At 38.2% G+C, this 25,505-nt stretch overlaps 1 protein-coding gene and 1 pseudogene across 3 annotated transcripts in view; one reads left to right on the top strand and one right to left on the bottom strand.

Moving 5' to 3' along the window:
- LOC114047178 (rab GTPase-activating protein 1) overlaps positions 1-25,505 on the bottom strand; it is a 218,109-nt gene that overhangs the window by 56,467 nt on the left and 136,137 nt on the right. The gene's annotated exons all lie outside the window — the stretch shown is intronic.
- On the top strand, positions 10,671-11,080 carry LOC114046965 (annotated as a pseudogene).

The raw sequence follows: 25,505 nt of genomic DNA, 5'->3' as shown, positions 1-25,505 counted from the left end.
TACTCTGTGGTCTAGCCAAACTGGCCTTGCTATTCCTCATGCAAGGCACTCCATCTTCCACATATATTTGCAATGGCTGTCTCCAGTATCTACAATGCACTCCCTCTTTAAACTCTGTCTTTTATTGTTGTTCAGTCATTTCGGTTGTATCTGACCCTTTGTGACCTTGCTTGGGGTTTTCTTAGCAAAGATACTGGAGTGGTTTGCTCTTTCCTTCTCCAGATCATTTTACAGATGAGGAAACTGAGACAAACAACGTTATGTGCCTTGCTCAGGGTCACACAGCTAGTAAGTGTCTGAGGCCAGATTTGAACTCAGAAAGTTGTTTTCCTGACTCCAGGCTCAATGCTCTATGCACTATGGCACCACCTAGCCACCCCTCACCTCTGTCTTTAGAATTCTTAATTGCCTTCAAGGCTTGGCTCAAGTGCTATCTTATATATGAGGGCTTTACTAACATCTCCAGATACAAGCACCTTACCATATCCCTCATTTATCTTGTATATATTTTGTCTATACCTATGACACATGTACATGTTACTTCCTGGCCCGACTCTAAGCTCCTTAGGGGCAGGGACTGTTCTTCCTTTTGTCTTTGTATCTCTAGCACCTGGCACACAAGGATGACTTACTACTAAATGCCTACTGAATGACTGAAGTGTTATCCTCGTTTTACAGATAAGGAAACTGAAGCTTAGGGAGGTGAAGTGGCTTGTCTGAAGTCACATAGCCAGTCCTGGTCAAAGCCCTGGGTCCAGATCTTCAGCCTCCAACTCCAGTACTCTTTTTATTATCTGGTGCTGTCTCTAATAGCATATTTATAACCTCTGGGAACAGTGAGGTTGAAGGATGGTTTTCCTCTGCATATTTTGGTATCTGGTACTTAGGCCTGCTAGAAGACATCACTTTATTAATAGTGGTAACAATAAATTTAGATCATGTTCAATTTAAATACTGACTGCAGATGCTATTGAGTAGTACAGAGAGAATGGGTTTGGAGTTAAGTGACCTGGTCTGGTTTGGACACTTACTGGCTGTGCGAACATGACTAAGTTACACTCTCTCTAAGTTTCGGTTTTCTCACTGATAATTAGAATAATAATCATTACAGTGTCTTCCCCAGGAAACCCTCTTCTGTGAGGTTAGCACTCTGTCATCCTGAAAGTGCTAGAGCAAGGGAGTTATTAAAGAGCCTGAAACCCATCAACTGGAGACTAGCCAAAAACATAATGGTACATGAAAGTAATAGATTATTACTATAAAGAAATAATGAAGATGAGGAATCCAGAGAAATATGGGAAGATTTGTGTGAACTGATGCAGAGTACAATAAACAGAAAGAATATAAAAACATATGTGATAACATAAACGAATCCATCACAAAGAGGAAGCTAAATGCTGAGCAAACAAAAAACTACTGATGGTCTTAGAGAACGGATGATGAAACATGCTGCCCTCTCCCCTCCAAGGATAGAGGCAGGGGACTTTGAAGAAAGAATTGGCAGGTGTTCACAGCAGTGGATATTTTTTATTTATTGTTTTTTTTCCTATTGCAATGAAGGATTCAATCTGAAGGTGAGGAAAAGGATTATTTCCTTTGAGAGAATGTGATGTAAAGACAAAAGGCACCAATAACATTTAAAAAAAATGGCAGCTATTACCACCATTGCTTGTGAGACAGCATGGGATAGTAGAGAGTAAAAATTAGAGCCACACAACCTGAGCCTGATTCTTGTCTCTGCAAATTGTTACGTTGGTGAACCTAAGGAAATTCACTTAATTCTCCCTCCCAGGCTGAGTTTCCTCATCTATAAAATGAGAGATTTAGACAAGACGAGCTACGTCTACAGTCTGTTCCATCCCTAAACCTATGACACTATAACAAATCGATAAGAATTGATTAAGTACCTATTATGCAACAGGTACCACGCTAATTGCTGTGGATAAAAAGACAAAAATGAAACTGTCCTTAAAATAGCCCATCGTGAGGAAGTGGTATTTATACCTCATTTTAGCCCACAGGAATCAAAGCAAGAAAGGGAAAGCAGGAGGCCCACACTGTGAAATTAAACAAAAAAAGCCAACTCCTATTTCTTTAGCACTTCATAGTTTATAAAGTTTTTTCCTTCACAAACACCACCATTCAGCAGGGAGGGCAAGGATTATTATCCTCATTTTACAGATGAAACTGAATGTCAGAGGGCAAGTTACTTGCTTGTAATGGCAGGTATCAAGGGTTAATACTCAAAACCCAGGTTTCCTGACTAAAATCAGTGCCCTTTCCACTACACCACACTGTTTTCTATCCTATTTGATATGAACATTTTCTTCACAGACTAATTACTATTTCAATATTATTTCTTTCTCTGTTATAAAGCTGCAAACGGTTTTCTGGAGCACAGTGTTATTTTCTTTGAAAAAACAAAATAACCAAGATCTTTTCTTTTGTCTCTACCCACAAATATCAAACTGCCTCCAAACGGCAAAAAACCCTATAGAACCCAACCCTGCCCCAAAGCTGCACACTGAAACTGGAGACCAGCACTTTATCTTCAATACAAAAAGAGCCCTCCAGAACCACAAATATACACTGCATGTTCCAGAAATATGTCTATTGCTTCTTAACCTTATAAGTATTTCAAAAACTATGTTATTTAGGATTCATATTTACATAAGCACTATTACGTATGCTGAATTGAGAAAATAAAGCACATGTTAACAATCTAGATTGATATCTACAGAAAGGACAGACATTTATTGAAAAAAAATTGTGCCCTGATATCACATAATTTCCATCCAAATATGGCATTATAGGGCTAGGCTAAAAATAGACATGAGCCCCTTGTGATATGCAGACCTCTAGTTAGCTATGTTCATTTCCTTTTAGGGCTCAAGTTTCCCACAGGAAAATTATTCAGTGTTTGGCAAAACTGTCCCACATCATGTATAGATAAGGCATAAATACTAACTTCACTGTCAACTTTTTCCTGCCTTTGCCACTTCTGATTCTTCCTTTCTGAAGAAATCTGTTCTGGGAGGACCACCCAACGGTCAGGAAGTGTTTATGTGAGAGGATCCCCCTGAGGTAGAAGTGACCAAAGTGGCATTCTTACAAGAATGAAATTTAAGAGCTAAGTAAAAACAAACATAAAAAGGAAAATAAACTATGTTGCTCAAAACACTTAAAGTACCTGGGATATTAGTGAATTACTTCAAGTGCATGTATTGCCTTAGCTGTTTTGTTTAAGTAACAACAAAGTGAAATTTCTCAACTGATGTCTATTCCCAATGCCTTTTTCTGGTGTGAGGGTGATTCTGGGTTCTCAACTATATCAAGCTGAAATTACTATGAGCATACATAGGTGTTGACTATATTGCCTCTTATCCAAAGATTATCCTAGGGAAGTAGAGAGGTTCCTTATCAGATGATTTATTTTCTGTTGGTCACAGCAATTCACAAAGAACTAGTCACCCAAATATGGAGGAGGTGAGATCTATGTTGTTATTAGGCCAGGAAGGCCCTGGGCTGATAAAATCAGAGATCCCTTCTTTAATTATGAGAATACTATGTGAAATTATATGTAAAATGTCCCTGAATAAATGTATAGATAACATAATTCATTACTAGAGTAGAAGAATTATAAAGCAAAATTTACTTAGAATAGAATCAAAAGTTAGGATAACTCATTAATATGTTCAAAATACCGATAAACAACACCCTTTACAAGGGTTAAACATTTTTGTGTCCTGGTCCTTTTTGGCATTCTGGTAAAGCCTATGGACTCCTTCTCAGAACAATATATTTAAACACATAAAATAAAATTCCTGTGATCAGAAAGGAAACAATTACATAGAAATATGGTTACCAAAATATTTTTAAAAGGTCATGGACTTCAGGTTAAAAACCCATGTTTTAAGAAGCTTATGGTTTTATATAAATCAAAGCAATGAATACAATTAGGAATTTCAAGAAAATATTTAAAGGCATTTCATAATGCTTAAACAGTTTGCTTATGAAAATCTAGTTTCTTATGAGAAGTTGAGAAGTCACCGACTAACCATTCAATCAATAAATCAACAAGTATGTATTAAGCATCTACTATGTGACAGGCAGGGTTTTAGGTGCTGGGAATAGAAATACTTAAAATGAATAAAACACAATCCCAACTCTCAAGGAATTTACATTCTAAAAGGAGAGATGACAACATACACACATTTATAGACATATATAAATTTCTCTCTCTCAGCTAAGGGGATCAGGAAAGGCTTCATGTAGATAAGGTGGTACTTCAGCTGCTTTCACTTTTGAAGAAGAAAGGGATTCTGAGGCTGTGGTGAGGGAAGTCCAAGGGTGAGAGAGATAAGCCAAGGCAGACGCATGGGGATGGGGGATGGAATATCACAAACACATAAAGAAGCGCAGTTTGGGTGAATTGCAAAGTTCAGGAGGGTGTAAATAATGTCCAATGAGATTAGAAAGATTATTTGGGCCAGGTTATGAAGGGATTAAAAACCAAGCAGTACATTTTGTATTTGATTCTAGAACAATAAGGAAGCCACTTAAGTTTATTGAGTAGAGAAATGACATGGTTCGATCTGTGTTTAAAGAAAAGAACTTTGCCTAGCAATGCAGAAAATGGACTGAAGTAGGGAGAAACTTCAGGCAGGAAGATCAATTATTAGGTTGTTGTAATAATTTAGGCAAAAGAGAATGAGGACCTTAACTAAGGTGGTAGCTATGCATCAGACTTTACCTTGGATCAGATCACTTTTGGGGCACTGAAAGCAATTTTAAGTCCTCAGCCTGAGCTGTTCCTGAGATCCTAGAATAACATAAAACTCAGTACCCCTAAGAAAGCAGCCACAAGTCTAACTCAGACCTTCACTCCAGAAGTACAATATGCCTGGCCCTAACGTAAAGTTAGAAAGTAGGCTGAAAGGACAAGCAAACATACTAAGAAAGAATACTGGGGCTAGGTGGCGCAGTGGATAGAGCACCGACCCTGGAGTCAGGAGGACCTGAGTTCAAATCCAGCCTCAGAGCAAACACTTGACACATACTAGCTGTGTGACCCTGGGCAAGTCACTTAACCTCAATTGCCTAATTAAAAAAAAAAGAATACCATCATAAAAAACTATTATGGTGATAGGTATACTTAAGACAGGGCAGCTAAGTGGCAAAGTAGATAGAGTCCTGGGCCTGGAATCAGAAAGACTAGAGTTCAAATCTGATCTCAGATACTTACTAGCTCTGTGACCCTAGACAAGTCACTTCATTCATGCCTGCATTAAAAAACAAAACAAAACAAAAAACTGGAAAAGGAAATGGCAAACCACTCAAGTACTTTTGCCAAGAATGGGGTCACAAAGAGTTGCCCACAACTGAATGACTGAACAACACTTAAGACACAATCTCAGTAGAGAACAACTCCAAAACATCTACAAGTAAGCCTCAAGAAAAAACATAGCACAGGCACAAATTCAACTAGAATCCCTGGAAGAAATGAAGCAAGTGAGAAAGAAAAGGTTCTGTCAATGAAATGAGAGCACTAGAGGAAAAAAATTGGAAAAGAAATGAGAACTATGGAAGAATAAATTAGAAATGGAATTATCAGCTTGTCATAAGAGGCCTAAAACCTTGCCCAAGGTATAAACTCCCTAACAATTCAAATGGACCATGAAAAGACAATGATTCCATAAGAGAACAAAAAAAAGTAAAAGTAAAGTCAAAAGACTGAAAAAAAAATAGAAGAAAATGTAAGATATCTTGTAGCAAAAACAGCTGACCTAGAAAGCAGACTGAGGACAAAAAATCAAGGATAGTCAGACTAACTTGAAGACATGACCAAAACAAGAGCTCAGATGTCATATTTCAAGAAATCTTTAAAAAAACAAATAAAAAAACTGCCTACATCTTAGAACCAGAGGGCAAAGTTAAAAAAAAATAAAAAGGAAGAATCCAGTCACCTCCCGAAAGTAACCCCAAAATGAAAATTCCCAAGAGCATTACAGCCAAAATCTAGAGCTACCAAGTCAAAGGAAAAAACAAATAAACAAACAAAAAACACTGCAAGCAACCAGAAAGAAAGAATTAAAGACTGGTTGAGCCATAATCAGGACCACCAATGATTTAGCAACCACCACTTTAAAAAAGTAGAAAGCTTGGAATATGATATTCCAGAAGGCAGAGTCTTACAGCTCAGAATAACTTACCTAGCAAAACTGAAGATAATCCTACAGGAGAAAACTGGATTTTTAATGAAATAGAAGACTTCCAAGCACTCTTGATAAAAGGGCTCTAGAATGTCATGGAAATTTTGCATGTCAAACATAAGAGTTAAGAGAAACATAAAAAGTAAACACAAAATGAACAATGATAAAAAAAGATAAACTGCTTACATTCTAATATTGGGAGTTGATAATTGTCCCCATGAAATCTTATGGTCATTGGGGGTCATACAGGGCATCTAATTAGAGAGAAGTCCTGGGAGTGGTTCTATTATGTCTTGCTGATCTTAGGAGAGAATAATAATATACTTGGCCAGGGGTGGAGGGTGGGAGGAAGAAGGAAAAGGAAGGTTAGGGAAAATCACCTAATATAATCTGGGTGTACAAGTAGACTTCTATACAAAGAAGGAGGAGGAAGCTTGGAGCGAGCAGCTAATATATGAACCTTACTCTCATCTGAATTGGTACATATGTACATACATACATACATACATATATATATACATCTCACTCAACAGGGAAACAGGAAGGAAAGGGGAGAAGGGAAAAAACCAAATTAGTGGGAAAGCAGATTAAGGAAAGGATTATTCCTAAACAAAACAAACTAAGGATGTACAAAAATATTTATGGCTCCTGTTGAGGTGGCAAAGAATGGGAATCAGAGGAGATACTCATAAACTGGGGAACGACTGGGCAAGTTGTGGTATATGGATGTGATGGAACATTGTTGAGCTATAAGAAACAATGAAAGAGATGTTTTCAGAGAGATGTGGGAAGACTCATACAAACTGATACACAGTGAAGTAAGCAGAAGTAGAACAATTTATACACTGACAACAATATGGTCAAGACAGACAACTTCAAAAGAACTGGTACCTTTGATCAGTGTAATCACCAACCATGATTCCAGAGGACTAATAATAAAATATGCTATCCACTTCCTACCAGAAAGATGGACTCAAGTGCAGAATGAGACATAACTTTTTTTTTTTTGGACATGGCTAATGAGGAAATTAGTTTTACTTGATTATACATGTTTGCGACAGGGGTGTTATTTTCCTTTTGCTCTCAATTAGTGGGGTGGGGGAGAGAGAAGGGGAATTTTTGCTAACTATAATTTTTAAAAATATCAACTATTTATTAAGCACCAGGCTTTGCACTAAGCACTGGGGACAGAGAGAAAAGCAAAAGCAATACCTGACCTCAAGGAGTTCACAGTCTAATAGGGGAGATAACATATAAACAACTATGTGCAAATAAAATGTATAATGGATGACTTGACAATAATTTCAGAGGGAAGCCACTAACATTAAGAAGGACTGGGAAAAGCATCTTGCAGAAGGTGGGATTTTAGTTGATATTTGGAAGATTCTGGAAGACCAGAAGCAGAGATGGGGGTAGTGAGGTAGAGAGAGAGAGAGAGTGGGGAGAAAAAGAAGAGGAAGAGGGAGGGAGAGAGAGAGAGAGAGAGAGAGACAGATAGACAGATTATACTACAAGCATGGAGGATATGCAGAGTTGGAAGACAGAATGTCTTATAGTGAGGATCAGCCAAGAGCCCAGTGTCACTGGATTATAGAGCACATGGAGGGGGATTAAGGTGAAAGAAGACTGGAAAGGTAGGAAGGGGACAGGTTATGAAGGCCTCTGAAAAGCCAAACAGAGAATTTTCTGTTTGATCTAGGAGACAATAGGGAGCCACTGGAGTTTACTGAATAAGGGAATGATATAGTCATACTTCAATTTAGGAAAATTACTTGGATAGCTAAGTAGAAGACGGACTAGAATAAGGGGAGATTTGAAGCAGGAAAACCATCCAGCAGGCTATTACAATCATCCAGATGGGTGGGGATAAGGGCCTGATCCAAGGTGGTGACTGTCAGAGAAGAGAAGGGGGTATGTACAAGAGATGTTGCAAAGGTAGAATCAATAACACTTGGGAACAGATTGGATATGGGAGATGAGAGTGAAGAATCAAGGCTGACATCTGAGACATATATTTTTTTGGATACAGCCAATGTGGTTTCTTTGTTTTTTTTTGCTTGACTATATGGGTTGGTGACAGGGATTTTTTTTTCCTTCTGTTCTCAAGGGGGACGGGGGATTGTTGAATGGGAAGGAGAGAAGCAGGATTTTTGCTAACTGAAAAAATTTGTAATAAACTGGACTCCCCACCCCCTACCCAATGCAGCAAATAGGTTGAGAAGGAAGAGGAATAGAAAATGATTATCAGATTTGGCAGTTAAGAGATCCCTGGTAACTTTAGAGAGATTAGTTTAAGGATATTTTATTCACTCTTTCAACTAATCTTTTTAAAGTACCTGACACAGGGTTATTATATTCAACCTGCGTATCAGATGAACAAAAGTTATACATCAATTTATAGCCAAAAAGCATTTATCAAGCATCTACTATGGTGCTAGGTATGATGCCAGCAAGAGGCCCAGAATTCAAGGAAATTAAATTCTATCTATCTAGACACTTATATATAGTTGCATTAAGTCAGAGTTGGTAGTCAGAGAATGCATTTAGAAAATCTGCAATAAGTTTGTATTGACACGACAATGAACAATGAATATCTACAATGTGCCCAGAATTGTGCTTACTACTACAAGGGCTAAAAAAACTCCACATATATCAGAGTGTCAGTGAACTAATTATGCTTAGAATTCTATCACCACAGCCATACAGAATTTAGTTCACATTTACTAAGCACACAAAATGTGTAAGATCCTGTATTATACCCTAAGAGAGACACAAAGATGAAAAAGATACAGACTCAGTTTTCACAGAGTCTATAATAGAGAAGAAATAATAAAAAGTATACTTAAGTACATAAAAGTTGTTATGGCAGTTGACAGGAGCTGCAGGGATCTGGTGAGGTGAAAGTGGAGGACTAGCTGAAGGAACTAGGGATGTGTAACTGGGAAAAGATTTACTACCTTTGTGAACTTAGACAAACACTTAACCTCTTGGTCTCATCTGTAAAAATATGTGTGTGGGAAACTAAATGAGAAGATCTCTAAGGTTCCTTACAGCTCTAAATGTATGGTGTATAATTTGGGGAGGGAAGAAAGGAATTGTCTTCGACTATCTGAAAGACTGTCATGTAGAAAAGAGATTAGACTGAGGCTTTTTTGTGTCATGGACCCCTCTGCCAGTCTGGTGAAACCTATGATCCCCTTCTCATATCCTCAGCCAGGGGTGGAGGGTGGGAGGGAGAAGGAAAAGGAAGGTTAGGGAAAATCACCTAACATAATCTGGGTGTTTTTAAATGTAAGCCAAGTCAAGTCAAGAAGCATTTATTAACCACCTACTATGTTCCAGGTACTATGCTAAGCAATGGGGACACAAAGAAAGGTAAAAACATTTCCAGCACCCATGGGGCTTATAATTTAATGAGACAACATGCAAACAACTGTGTACAAACAAGTTTACAGAGATAATCACAGAGGGAAGGCATTAGCATTAAAGGAGAACTGGAAAGGATTCTTGCAGAAGGGGAGTTTTTGCTGATATTTGAAGAAAAGAAGGGAAGCCAGGAATGGAGATGAGTAGGGAAAGCATCCCATGCTTGGGTGGCAGCCAATAAAAATGCATGGAGTCTGGAGATGGAGTGTCTTGTGTGTGAGGAAGAGCAAAGAGGCCAGTGTCACTGGGTCACAGAGTATGTGAGGAGAGTATAAGTTATAAGAAGAATGGAAAGGTAAGAAAGGGCCCAGTTATGAAAGGTTTTTAAATGATTTTATAATGATCCTGGAAGTAACAGGAAGTTTGGGGAGTAAACACTGGAGTTCACTGAAAAGGGTGGGCAACATGGTCACGGGGAAAATTACTTTGTTATCTGAGTAAAGGATGGACTAGAGTATAAAATAAAATATAGAGGATTACAAAGGTAACCAATTATATTGGAATATAGTTAACAAAATATTGAACAAACAAATTTATGGTCCCGAGGTTAAGAACTGTTGGATTATGACCTATTATGTTTTGCCTCAGAGGAATAATTTGCTCAGGGGAAGTGCAACTAAAATTAAAGCGAGGTAAAGTTTAGTTCAACATAAGGAAGAAATTTCTAATAATTAGAGCTATCCATTGATGTAACTTGATACCTTGTAAGATAGTGAATTGTCTGTCAATGGATGACCGTTCATCAGTGGATATTATAGAGCAATTCTACACTTCAGGTAGGTATTGGACTTAAGCTATGAAGTACGTCTCAGTCTTGAGATTCTACTATGATTCTAAGTAGAAAATGCTCTTTGTGCCTTCCTTGAATAGGCTGCAGAAATGAAAGACTGTGGTACTCAGACAATTTCATAGTTGGCAGAGACCTCCAAGATCATTAAGTACAATCTGAACTGAACAAGCTTCTCTTCTACAAGTTATTAGCGGAAAAATATGTCCATTTTTTTTAATGTTAAGTGGACAATACTAGTCACAATGAAAACTGATTATCTGCCATTTATCCCCACCACCACCCATAGACCAACACACCTTGTTATGACCACCACCACCTTCAAGCACATCAACCTGAATGGTAGGAATACTTTTGAAGAGTTACATCCTCTGGGGTGGAGCGTCTAACTTTTCTTTGGGCTTTGATGAGCCTAAAGATCAACCAATGAGAGAGAACAAAATAGAATCTAATATTTTGGAACACCTGAAGAAAATCTACCTTCTTGACCTACGTCAGCAGGAGTTCAGTCTAGTGGAGATGATTCTGAACCACCTGGGTTCCAAAGAGGAAATTCTTCCGAAACAAGTTCTGGAGACTTTTTAGGTACAAAAGGAGAAGGTAATGTCCATGAAAACATGGAGGCAGACTTACGAGGAGACCTGAGACAGAATGAAGATAAATCTGTGACTGTTGTTCCTGTTCCCAATCTAGATGCATCAGTATCATTCACAAGGAATCTGTCTGGTGGCAAGTCCAGCCTACTCCTTGGTTAAATATGACTTTTTCCCTTCCCTACCATGCCTGTGAACTGTGTAACTCGAGCCTGACTGTACAGCTTTAAAAATTTCTTTCATTAAAAAAGAAGCACTTTATGTATTATTATTCTTCCCCTCCTCCATTTGTCTAGCGGTCATGGCCTGAGTGTTCTCTCTAATCAATTTCAGAGCGAGGGAGGATTTTTATGAAGTTTCGTGATATGTTTCCAAGAACTAAAAACTGTGTTAGAATTGCTTTATTGTGTTAGAATTGCTTGTACAATTTAAACTCCATTCCCAACCTACCATGAACTCCATTCCTAATCAACCATATTGATTTGTGTAGTCAAGGCTCAGCAAACCTATGTACAACCACCTACCGGGAAAGCTCAGGCCCCTGAGTCACAAAGGTGACTTTTTGCAAGACTGGTTCCTTGGTTTCAATCTCATTTGTCCCGTAATTTCTTTTCTAAATGCACCCATGCTTTACTATGCCATGTTTCTGTTGTTGTTGAGTTGTTTTTAGTCATGTCTGACTCTTCTTTACCCTATTTAGGGTTTCCTTGGCAAAGATACTGGAGTGGTTTCCTTCTCTAGCTCATTTTACAGATGAGGAATCTGAGGCAAACAGGGGTAAGTGATTTGTTCAGGGTCACACAGTTAGCAAGTATTTGAGGTCAGATTTGAATTCACAAAGATGAGTCTTTCTGACTCCAGGCCTGGTACTCTATCTATACAATGCACAACCAAGCTGCCCCAAATGTGCTATCAATAAAGAGGCCTGGTCCTCATATTTCTTGCTGACTGGGAAGCAGAGAAAGGGGAGTGATGAGTATTTAACCATTCCGTAGGAGCATTTGTCCTACCATTGACTTAGTTCTGTGTGTATGATCATGCTAGTGTTTGACTTGGCCATCACGTGAAAGTTTCATCTTTCAGATATGTTTTAATTTCACGAATCTAGTCTGTTTAAAGCAACATAGAAGTTCTGAAGTGTTAAAAAAAAAAAGCCTCTCTCATTAAGTGTCTGTGTACGTGGGAGACAATACAGAAAGAAAAAAAGACTAACTTATGTGTGTATGTATAGAGGGGCACTTTGATGCAACAATCAGAAAACTACAGAAACTCCATTGGAAGGGACCTTACAGATCATTTAGTTCTACCTCTATCTGAGCAGAGCACCCACTGTACTACTCTGACAGCCATTTCATTTTAGCTTGAAGACCTCTTGTGATGGGATATCTCATCCCCATACCTTCTAAGACTTGTCCGTTATATTTTTTATCAGCTCTGGGAGTTTCTTGATATTGAGCCATTATACCTCTATACATATCTTCTATGACTTGTTTGCCAATGGCCTTCCTTAAAAGTGGCAACAAAAACTGAATACAATACTCCAGATGTGACCTGCCTGATCACAGGACAAGGAAGCTATCACTTTATTCATATGGAACTCTATGCTTATGGTGATTCAGTTTAAGGTCACACTAACTTTTTGAATGCTACGTCACTTTATTAACTCATATTGAATATGTAGTCCATGTAGCCCTTTTTCACATAAAATTGTAAAAAGAAGGAACCATCATTAATACAAATTCTAGGCAGTTTTTGACACTGTTGATCGCTCCCTCTTTCTAGATACTCTTTAGTTGTTCTATCCTACATATGTCCACATATGCTTGTCATTCCGATTTCAATTACCTTGGCTGGATCATCTATATCTTGCTTTCCAAATGTGGGTGCCTCATAAAACTCTGTGTGGGGCCTTCCCTTTTTTCTCTACACCTTTTCTCGGTGATTTCATCTTTTTCCATGGGTTCAATTATCTCTGCGCAGATGATCCTTACATACATACATTTAAGCCTTGATTTTTCCCCTGAGTTCTAGTCTCACACAACCATCTGCCAAATCTCTTCATCTGGATGTCCAAAGGCATTTCAAACTCAAACTCAACAAGTCCAAAATTAAACTCTTTTATCATTTACCCTAAACCTAGACCTCCTCTAAACTTCCCTACTTCTATTGAAGGTGCTGTCAACCTTCTAGTTATCCAAGTTTGAAACCTCAAAGTCATCTTCAACTCTCCATTTACCCTCAACCCAAATCCAATCAGATGCCAATTCCTGTCACTTCTAGCTCCACAACATCTTTTCTGTCCCTTTCTGTCTTCACAGATAGTCATGATCCTTTCAGGTCTTTATTAACTTTTCACCTAAACCACTGCAAGTCTCCAAGTTGTCTCTCCTCTTTTATCCATTTGCCTTGCACATAGGCACTTAATAAAAGCTGGTTGAAGTGAACTAAATTTTATAGTTTTTGTACTAGAACAATGTATTTACTAGAACAACTAGTATTAGGAAGAAACCAGTGTTATGAACATAATCTAAGCAGGAATCTAGTCTAACAATCTACCTCATGAGAAAAGAGAAATTAAAAAAAAAAAAGGAAAAAGGCTTATTTGATCACTTAATCTGCTCTCTAGTGAGCAATAAAAACTGTAAACCACAAATAATCTTTTTAATAGTTTACTTTCTTTCTTGATGAGATTTTAACATCCCAGGCCATGGGGGCTTTCCTGGAGGAAATTTCACAAAGAAATCTAAGACTACATCTTAAACTTTCCCCTCAAGTATGATCTCGATCTCTCTCTCTCTCTCTCTCTCTCTCTCACACACACACACACACACACACACACACACTCTAAGGGTTGGAATTTAGAGACTAAGAATTTCTCCTACAACATCCCAATAAGTGGTTATTTAGTCTTGGCCTCAAGACCTCTAGTGGGGGATGTGGAGTGGTGTGTGGAAACCTTTCCAGTTCTGAGTCAGCTCGTTCTACTTTTGCACAGCTGATGGTCAGGAAGTTTTTCTTTATATGGAACTGTACAACTTCTAACTGTTTCTGTTGGTTCTACTCTCTAGATCAAGCAGAAAAATCTAATCTCTTTTCCACATGCCCATGACCGCACTCCCTATGATTTTTCAAAGCTTTTTTTCCAGGCTAACAATCCCCATTTCTTTCACTGATTCTCCTATGGCAACATCATCACCGTCCTGGCTCCAGTTCGTCTGTGCCTCTTCTAAAATGTGGTGCCCAGAACTGATTACCTTTCTGATCTATCATCCAGGTTGTCCTGGGCTGGAAATTTGTTTCCCTCTGTCTTTTTGTGGATTCTGCTGCTTTAGAATTTGTTTAGAGCCATTTTTTACAGGTATTTGGAGGGGTTTGGGGCAGAGTTCAAGCAAGTCACTGATTTTACTCTACCATCTTGGCTCCGCCCTCAATTAATCCACCCAGAACTGATTACAACATGGAATCTCATCAGGGCAATAACCACCCAAGTCCTAGGCACCGAATTTCTATTAATGTAGCTTAAATTTGTACTCGCTTTTTGGCCAGTCTATCACATTTCAGACAATCTGCTGATTAGTTATGCATCCCTATCTTAGACTTGTGAAACTGATTTTCCCACCACCTTAAAGCTACATTTATATAATCACATACCCTTGTTGGGGATGGGATATGGCACTGGGTGGTAATGAATCAGGTAGTGGGTTGGATAAATGACCCATGAGGCCCCTTCAATTTTAAGACTTTATGATACTTTATATATACTTTTTACTTCGCAAAGCCATTTAATAGCTACTATTTTATTTGAAAATTGTAGGGTAACAGAGCTCCTTTTCTGTAGTTTTGTAGCTTTCTTAACCCAGCTTCACTTAGTACTAACATCTAGGAATCACATTCACCATTTTTTGCAGCACAGTCATATTCCATTACATTCAGGTAGGAATAGGTACTAGATCTGTAATTTCATTGGTATAGAGAACTCCCAAATGAGGACATTCTCTCTATCAATGCAGGCTGCCACTTCCTCTGAAATTTAAGCATCTTAGACAGTTGTCTGGAATATTGAGAGGTTAAGTGACTTGCCTAGAGTCCCACAACTCTATGTGTTGAAAGTGGAACTTGAACTTGGGACTTCCTAACTTCCCTAGAAGCCAGCTCTCCTTGCTCTATTCCATACTGCCACATTCACATCCCATAACTTAATTTAGCAATTCTACAACTGATGAGCATCTCTTTATGGTTCTTTACTACTAGAGTGCTGCTATAAAAACTTTGGTGTATATGGTACCTTAAAATTTCTTTTTTACCCCTCTGGGATATATGCCTATCAGTGGAATTTATGGAGCAACAGGCAAGGACACTTCTGAATGAAAAGTCATTTTCTTTGCATAATTCTGAAATGCTTTCCAGAATTGGTGGACCAATTCAGAGTCTGATAACAATTGCTTTAGTGTGACGACTTGAAAACCAAACTGTTACCTTAGCCAAAATTTAACCTTTCTGGTTAAATTCTGAAAACTTCTAAAGGAATTAGGGTGTACAACATCCTTTGTTTAAGAAACCATGTCATTTAATGTTGTTGTTGTTGTTATTATTATTATTAGGCAATTGGGGTTAAGTAACTTGCCCAGGGTCACACAGCTAGTAAGTGTCAAGTGTCTGGTCTGAGCTGGATTTGAACTCAGGTCCTTCTGATTACAGGGCCAATGCTCTATCCACTGCGCCACCTAGCTGCCTCATTTGTTTTTATTATTAATGGTATGTCTTGTGATAGGAATGCCCTGAAACTTTTTAAGTGGGCATCATGATTTAAAAGGTCCAAAGAAACAAATACGAAGTATCTTTCTTTGACTACTTTGGTTAAGATTTTTCGTGTGTGTTTTGTCCAGACCTATAATAACATCACAGTGGGAATTACATTTGTTCTGCTTGCTCCTAGAGGGGAGAACTAGGAATAATGGGGGGAAATTTAAGCGAGATAAATTTTGGCTCAATATAAGGAAGAAAAATCCTAATAATTATAATTGTCTACCAGTGAGATTGGCTGCGTTTGGATATGGTGAATTTCCTATTATTGGAGGTCTTCAAGCAGAAGTTGGATGACCACAAGTTGAGAATATCCTATTCAGACAGACTAGGTGGCCTCTCAAGTCCCTTTCAACTCTGAGTTTCTTTGATTTTAATATGAAAGAGAATAGGAGAAGGGCAGCCTGGCATTTTCATTTTTATTTCTGTAGAGAGCAGCATGGCATAAAGTCTTTCTCCTCCCCCGTCTCAAGTCTGGAGTGTGGAAGAATAAATCTAGTCACTAGATTTACTCAGTCACTAACAGTTAATCAACCATGATTTGAAATAAGAAATGAATTACTTTAAATGCCAACTCTATTCTAAAATTAAATCAAATTTTTTCATTCTCCCTATATATATATCTACCTTTTATTCTTCATCTAATTTAGGCTACTTTGTCTTTCCTTATGATTTTTTTTTCTGGCTTGTGTTTTTCATGACCTGGGATTGGCTTGGAATGTAACTCATTTGTAGGCAGGAAAGTAATTGTTTTGTTCTTCAATCCCAGTTCAGTGATGCTCAACACAGTCAGGCCCCAAATTCAACTTCTCTAAAGCTGAACTTCTCTCCCTACCTAAGATTCCACTATTGATTTCTGTTTATGGTACTACCACTGTTTCAGGTTTTTGGGCTGAAGAGAGGTCCTTGATGCCTGCACCCTTGCAATAATCAGTTACTAATTACTGCCAGCTCTTTGACATTTTCCAGGATGAAATTTTCTATCCTTGAAAAAAAATCAAAGTTCTAGAATAGGCCTTATAGTATAATATGTTATAAATCAGAATTTTAAAATGGAGGGGACCTGACGGATTTTCTAGACCAATTCTTATCTCTACCACTTTAAAAAAAACAACAGGTAGCTGCAGCTCAGAGAAAATTGAGTGCTCAAGGTCATATAGCAAGCTAGTAACAGATAGGGCTCTAGAACCATTACCTCTTTACTTTTTTCTACTATAATAGGCTATTTCTTTTCATTTTCACTCCTAACACCCTAGTTCTGTACCCAAACACCCCAGGCTTAGAATGTAGCAACAACCTCCCTACTAGTCTTCTCTGCCTCTATTTTCTTGCCTATTCTGATCCACCTTGGACACCATCACCAGATCAATAAACCATTTTGTATTTTTGCTCAAAAATGTTCAATGGCTTCTTGAGGTAAAGTTCAGATACCTTGGTCTGGCCATTGAGACCTTTCCCATCCCGTATTTGTTGACCGATTCTCAAACTTTCCCTGTTACTTATCTCATACGTTTATGCTTCACACAATTCTTTCTCAGTACTAGGGGCTCTGTGTGTGTGTGTGTGTGTGTCCTTTCCTGCACACTTTCCACTCACAGTATCTTTTTACCTATTTCACCCTAACCTAATTTTTGTTGAAGTAGAAAGAACATTAAAATGGGAGCCAGAAGCCTGCCTCAGTTTCACAGGATCACAGTATTATAGATTTAGGGCTGGAAGGGACCTTAGAAGCCACCCAGTCTTCTCCCTCTGCTACATTTACAAATGAGGAAATTGTGCCCCAGAGAGCTGATGTGGCTTATCTGCGGTCACCCAGGTAGTGCATGACAGAGGCAGAACTTAAATCCAGGTCCTTCAGCTCTAGAGCTGGTGTAGTTTCAACTGCAGTATGCTTCCTCCCTTCATCTTCCTAATCTATTAAATGGGGATAATTATACTTCTACTTCTCCTCTCACTTATTTGTCAGCCCTTCTGGCTTCTGACTTTCTCATCACTCGTCTCAAACTGCTCTCTCCAAGATTAACTGTCTGTGAGTCCTAATCCATCTCAACCTCTCTGATGCATCTGACACTATTGATCATCCTTTCCTCCTAGATACTCTCTTCTCTTGGGGTTTTTATGACATTGTTCTCTTCTGTTTCTTAGCTGCTTGACTTTTCATCAGTCTCCTTTGCTCGTTCATCACCCTTGTCATGTACCCTAACTGGGAATGTTCCCCAACATCTGTCTTAGACCCTCTCTTCTTATTCCTCTTCACTGCTTCTTGGTAAACACATCAACTTCTACAGTTTAACTTTCATCTCTATGCTAATGACTCCCAGAACTATATATCCAGTCTCAATCACTGTCCTGAACTCTAGTCTTTCATCACCAAGTGACTATTGGACTTTTCAAACTGGATATTCTGGAAACAAATGCAGTATGTTCAAAACCAAATGCATTATTTTCTCCCAACCATATTCCCTGCCCCTGCAAACAAAACAAAACAAAACAACCTAAACAAAAAACTCTCCCTCTTCCAAAGTTTCTTATTTTTTCCAAAGATATTGAATCTCCATTATTCCAGGTTCACAACCTCAACATTATCTTGATTCTTTACTTTCTCTCACTCCACATATCTAAACAGTTGCTAAACCATGCCATTTCTATCTTCACAACATCTCTTACATCTGAATCCTTTTCTTAATTCACACAGCAACTACCTCAGTTTAGGCCCTCATACCTAGGTTACTGCAAAAGCTCCTAAATGGTCTTCTTCCCTTAGGTCTTTCACCACTTTGTCCTATACATTGCTGCCAAATTCATTTTCTTTAGGTACAGATCTGATCATGTGATTTCCCTACTCAACAAACTCTGGTGGCTACCTATTGCTTCTAGAATCAAATATAAACTCCTCTGTTTAGATTTTAACGCCCTATAAAATCTCTTCCGTCTCATCGTACAGCACTTTTCCTCCTACCCTCTGCAACCTTGTCAAACTAGCCTTCTTCCTCTCTTCCTGATTCACAATACCCCATCTCTCCCATCCAGGCTTTTACACTGGTTCTCTCCCAAGCTTGGAAAGACTCACTCCTTACCCTTACCTCACAGTCCCTCTCTTCCTTTAAGATGCAACTCAAGGGTCATATTCTGCATGAAGCTTTTCCTCATTCCCCCAACATCTTCCTCCTTTCCAAACTACCCTCTATTTGGTTACTTTCTAAATATTTGTATTTATTCACTTCATGTTTATTCTTGACATATTTTCACATGTACTTGTTGTCTCTCCATCAGTGGAGATTATGAGTAGAGATTGCTTTAGTCTCTGTACTTATAGTCCCAGAAGCTAACTTAGTGCCTGTTACATAGCAGGCACTTAATAAATACTTATTGATAGACTGATTGATAATATCTACTTCTCAGGTAACTTATGAAAATAATGCTTTGCAAAATATAAAATGCTATTATAAATATAGACTTTTCTTATCATTGTTTTCTTTTTTTTAGGAGGCTCAGAGACAACAATGAGGTAACAGGTTTTTGATTAAGATGTAAATCAAAAGGTCCAAAGAGATCTCTTTCTTTGAGATTTTCCACATCTCTGATCCCCTGGCTTCCTGGACCTGTGTGGAGCTAAGAAAAGGTATTTCCCCCCTCAATGTGGCAGTTATAGCTGCATGGCAACTGTTTAATGCTCATAAGCTGTGATAGTAGACTTGTAAGAAATAATGTCACTCAGAAATGACTGTGTTCCCCCCTCCCTCTCCTACTCTCTTTGTCCTTTGCTGTCATGGACTCTCATCTAAGCATCCCTATATAGGACCACAGGGTTTAGTCAGAAGGGACATTAGACAATCTAGTTCAAATCCCTCATTTTATAGAAGAGCAAAGTAAGGCTCAAATAAGGGTGCACTGTGTCTAAGATTACCTAAGTAGTAAGTATTTGAGCTGGGATTCAAACCCAGATTCTTCATCTAGGCCTTCACTGCCACTAGACAATCCTACTATACTTCCCTTACCAACTTACTACCCTACTCTCCACAGCAGCTCTTTCAAACTTTTTCATTCCTCCTCAAACCTTCCATGGCTCCCTATTTCCCCAACTCTCTTAGCTGACAGTCTTGCCTCTTATTTTATAGAAAAACACTGAGGCCATTTGCTGTGAACTTTCTTTTCTCCTTTCTTGCTCATCTTCTATCACTCAAGTGCCTTCTGCCATTATCTCCTCCTTCATTCTTGTCTCTCATGATGAAATGGCCTTACTCTTTAACAAGGCTAACCCCTTTACTTGCTCAAGTGATCCCATCCCATCCTGTCATCTCCACTCTTCTACTTATTTTCAATTGGTCTCATTTCCTACTTTCTATAAACATACCTATGTCTCCCCCATCCTGAAAAAAATCTTCACTCGATCCTTCCATCTCTGTTAACTACTGCCCTATGTATATTCTGCCCTTTATAGCTAAACTCCTCAAAAACGCCATCTAAAGTAGATGCCTCCATTTTCTTTCTCACTCTCTTCTTATACTCCTTAAAATCTGGCTTCTGACTGTGCCGTTCCACCGAAACTACTCTCTCCAAAGTTACTAATGATCATTGCCAAATCCAAGGGCCTTTTTTCAATCCTCATTCTCCTTGACCTTTTTGTAGGCTTTCACACTATTGGTCACTCCTCCCTGATATTTTCTTCTCTCTAGGTTTCTAGGATACCACTCTTTTTTGGGTCTTCTCCTACCTATCTGACTGCCCCTTTTCTGTTTCCTGGGCTGGATCCTTTTCCAGATCTTGCCCTCTAACCATAAGTGTCCTCAGGATTCTTGTTTGGGCCCTCTTGTCTTGTCTTATCTTCTCCCTCTATACTACTTTACATAAATCATCTCAACAGCTCCCATGGATTTAATTGCCACCTTTATGCTGCTGATTCTTAAATCTACCTATTCTGCTCGATCCTCTCTGCTGACCTCCAATCTTGGATCTCCAACTGCCTTTCAGACATCTCAAATTGGACGTACAGTAGACATCTTAAATTTATTATGTCCACAATGAAACTTAGTATCTCTTCCCCTAAACACTATCCCTCCCATCCCCCTTCCCTATTACTGTTGAGGGCCATACCATCTTCCTAATTCCTCAGGCTCACAATTTAGGAATCATTTTGGATTTCTCATTATCTTTTACCCAAAGCCATTTACCTTTGCAAAATCTCTAGAATATGTACCCTTCTCTCCTCTGACACTGCCACCATTCCAGTGCAGGCCCTCATCATTTCACACCTGGATTATTACAATAGCTGGTTAGTGGGTCTGCCTGCCTTAAGGCTCCCCACCCCAATCCATCCTCCAATAATGTGATTTTCCTAAAGCATAAATCTGATTATGTTATCCTCCTACTTAAAAAACTACAGTGGCTTCTTATTTCTACCAGGAGCAAATATAAAATGCTTTGTTTGGCATTCAAAGCCCCTCATAACCTAGCCTATCATTCTAGTCTTCTTACACTTTACTCCTCATTATGTACCCTTTGATCCAGTGACATTTGCCTCCTGGTTATTCCAAGAACAAGACACTTCATTTCTTGACTATGCGCACTTTCTCTGGCTATCCCACGTGCATGGAATGCTCTCCCTCCTCTGTACCCTACTACTGACCTCCCTGGCTTTCTTTAAGGCCCAACTAAAATCCTATCTTTTACTAAAAGCCTTCTCCAACCTCTCTTAATTCCAGCGCCTGCCCTCTGTTAATTATCTCTTATTTATCCTGTACAGAACTTGCTTTGTATATACTTGCATGTCTCCTCCGTTAGTTTGTAAGCTCCTTGAGGGCAGGGACTGTCTTTTGTCTTTTTCTGTATCCCCAGCATTTAGCACAGTGCCTGATACACAGTAGAAGCTTAATAAATGTTGACTGATTAACTCAAAATTATTTGCCTTTTACTATACTACTTTATCTCTTGTAAGGAAGACCAAACTGAAGATGACCTGGAAGACTCCTTGCATATCACTGGGCTACTTCTAAAGAATCAATGCCCTTCTTGACTTAGAGAAGTCACTTCTGCACTCCTAGGCAAGATCTAAAAATTCTGGGTGTTATACTCAATTGGCAGCTTCAAACCTTTCCTGTAATATTCCTGGAGTATATACCTTCATTTCTCTAAGAAAAAAAACACTCATATGCTATTGAGTATGAAATTTTCTAGCATTAAAAAAGGAATATTACAAAGATTTCTTGTGCACTGCCTCATTGCATTCTCTTAATCATGCTGTGTCCTGATTGGCTGTCTTCTTTGCCTGCCTCACTTCTGGCAATGTCCTAGCCTCACCAGCAACTATGATGACTATGACTACCCTGAAGAAAAGTGAGTGATGAGGGGAAAAGTGCACCATATAAAAATAAGCAAATGTAGGTGATGTTATTTTCAAATGAAAGAAGAAATATGCTGACCTTCCCTACCTTTCCCAGCTTGCTAACTTTAGGGTCACATGCTGCTGGGTGGCATGGAGAAGCAACTTAGCATTGGGTTCTGAATTTGAGATAGTTCATGTCGTATATATTACCCTAGAGTATCTTAAAGATGTCCAATTCCAACTCAATTTTTATAGATGAGGAAACTGAAGCCTGGAGAGATCAGGCAACTTGCCCAACAGGTAGTAGTTGTGACAGATCTGGAATCTGAAGCCAGGTTTTCTGATTCTGAATCCAGTGCTCCTTCCATTATATACCATGCTACCTCTTATACCAAAGCATGGCAGGAACACTGACCTACTTCTTACCTAATTGTGAAGAAGGGCAAAATGAAATGTTTATAAATCTGATTATGTTAATTTTGCTTTTCTACTGAGAGATTTTCTGTGGCTTCCTAACAATTAAAATCTAAATTATAGATTCTGGCATTCAAGGACTTCTACAATCTTACTCTAGCCTATCTATTTAGTGTTATGTAATACTTGGGCCTTTCATATATTCTTAAGTTCATCCAAAGTAGACTATTCTCCACTCTCTAATCTCTGTCTTTGCTCCTCACCTGCAAGGAATGGCTACCCCAATTCTTAGTATTTCAAAGTTCCTCTAACTCTTCCAGGACCAACAAAGGAAGAAGCCTTCAGTGATTCTTCAGTTCAAAGTAGTTTCTTCCTTTTAGATTTCACATAGCAATTCACCTGGAACTCTCCTTTGTACTTACTGCACTCCTAGGTATCAGTTACTCATATATATGTCTTCTTCCTTGAGGGCAGTCTCTTTATTATATTTACTTTGTATACCTGGTATTGAGCATATATCTTTGTATACTAGAGTAAGCACTTAAGATTTCTGAATCTCAGAGTAAGCTGATCAAAACATAAGGAGTAATTATTTTTGTTTTTAAAAGCATCTTTTATTTATTATTTTCCTTCATGTTATCAGAAATTGAAAAAAATGTGCAAAAATCCACTTAGATGATAATGATTCATATAAAGATTTTTCAAAATTCTAAATTATTAGGAAAAGCTTCTTACTACAGTTGTCTTCAAATTCTCCCAAATTTTTGCATATAGCAATAGGTCTCTGACCATTGCAAATTTAATTTGTAATTTTTTATGATTAAAACACATATACAGTTACATAAATGAAAATATCTCCTATATTATCAACCTCTATTAAGTCTTTTTTTTTTTTTAAGGAGGGATGGGGGTGGTGGAGAGAATTACATTTATGGAGAACACTTAAAATCTTTTGCCTAATCTGAAAAGTAGAGAGAGCTCACTCTAGCAGAGCTAGACTCACTTTATATCAGGTCCTCATTTTTCAACTTCAAAGCTATGGACCAATGCATTTCTCATGTGAAAATTCAAGTTTTGATGCCAGTGATTTAATGAACATTACTCAAGTCAACTATTTTTACAGATGCTCAGCAAAGAAACCTACACTTCTCACAGATGGGGTTTTGAATCAGAGTCAATAATTCCATTTAAAGTGCTTTCAAATATCCATTCTGTTTTAATGTACTTGATGACCCTTTCCAGGAAAGCAGTTTAGTGGAACATATAGCCTTTGCTAATCATTGTCACCTACTACTGCTATCAAAGAATTAAGACTGAACTTTAATAAGACCATTAGAAAGAACTGTAGGAAGGAATTTTTAAGTATGAAGCATTAAAGTAACTTTATTTCCAAATTTGCTATGGGAGAATTTGCCATTGTGCCACACTGTTTTGTCAATGTTGCCAAATCACCAAAAACAAAGAATGGAAGCTTGTAGTCTCTTCTGAGATCTAGCAGCAACATACCATATAAAGTTAAATGAGCTGTCCTGCCAGACTGGAAGGTAATTGAGTTTAAAAATATGTATATATGTTTTTATTCTGAAATATGCAGTTTGGTATTTGAACTGTATAATACCAACTGTGGCATTAAATGAAGACACTTAAAAAAAACTGGAAAATAAAAATAAGACACAAAATGATAAAATAAGAGACTCCTCACAGACTCTTCTACAAATAAAAGGAACCAGTGGCATGTGAAAAATATTAGAATTGTGGAAGTAGAAGGAACTTTAGACACCCATGGAAATAGGAGGTACTGACCGCATGAAGCATTAGCAAATACCAGTCAGGTTATTTTCTTTAAAATTCCTTGTTTGACTCAATTTCCCTTCTTGCTAACTGATAGCAGGTCTTACATAAAAAAATACCTCCTATAGAATCTGAATTTGGCACTAGAAAAAACATCTGTTGTTAATGTATTAACTGAAATAAACTTATAAAAGGAACAGCCTCTTCGTGGTCATTAAGAGAATGGCAGCTTACTCAGGCATTACTAGGAACTTAATAATTATCAACACTTATTTTTCCACAGTATCTCTTCTATCCATCTCCCACTACTAATACAGATCCTCTTGCCATCTGCCTGGAGTATTGCAATAGCCTCCTAACAGCTTTTCCTACCTACACTTTTCCCCAACAATCCATTCTTCTCATTAAAGGCTAGATGTATTTTCCTTATGCATCTGGTCCATCACTCCTTTATTCAAACTATTCAAAACCCTCAAAACTGCTAGCCTGGCATTCAAAGACCTATATAGTTCATCCTTATTTCTACCTACTCCTAGCCATTTTATTCATGCTCCAATCAAAATGGTTGAAGCTTTTCTGTCTCTGTGCTTTTGCATATGTGCTATTTCAAATCCCTGAAAGGCCCTATCCTCCCTTATCTCAAGACCACCTGCTGAATTCCTATCCATTCTATAAAGTCTAACTCAAATGTCACCAGTCCTATGAAAACTTTTATTTCCTTCCGGCAATAATGACCTTTCTCCATCTCAGATATCATAAGATCTATTTTTTCCAGTCTCACATACTACATCATGTAACTATCATGTATAGTTACAGTGTGGTATAGTATAAAGCACACTGCATTTAGAGAAAGAAGATCCATGATGGAGTCCCAGTTCTGCCATTTTCTCCATATGTGACCTTGGGCAAGTCATTTTCTCTCTCTAGGCTTTAGTTTCCTCATCTACAAAAACCAGGGAAATGGACAAGTACTCTCTCTACAATCCCTTCTGGCTATAAACCCCATGATCCTATTGGTGGGTCACATGCTGTTACTTAACTGAATGCTTCTCCAGGGTAGGAGCTATATCTCATCTAAATTTGGTATCTTCCTTAGTTCTATAATCACAGTGCTCTTTACATAGTAGGGGCTAAATAAATGTTTGTTCTATTAAACA

The sequence above is a fragment of the Vombatus ursinus genome, unplaced genomic scaffold (genome assembly GCF_900497805.2).
Source record: "Vombatus ursinus unplaced genomic scaffold, bare-nosed wombat genome assembly UNPS02014786.1, whole genome shotgun sequence".
NCBI lineage: Eukaryota > Metazoa > Chordata > Mammalia > Diprotodontia > Vombatidae > Vombatus > Vombatus ursinus.
The sequence above is the reverse complement of the archived record's forward strand: the minus strand, read 5'-3'. Positions and strand labels throughout refer to the sequence as shown.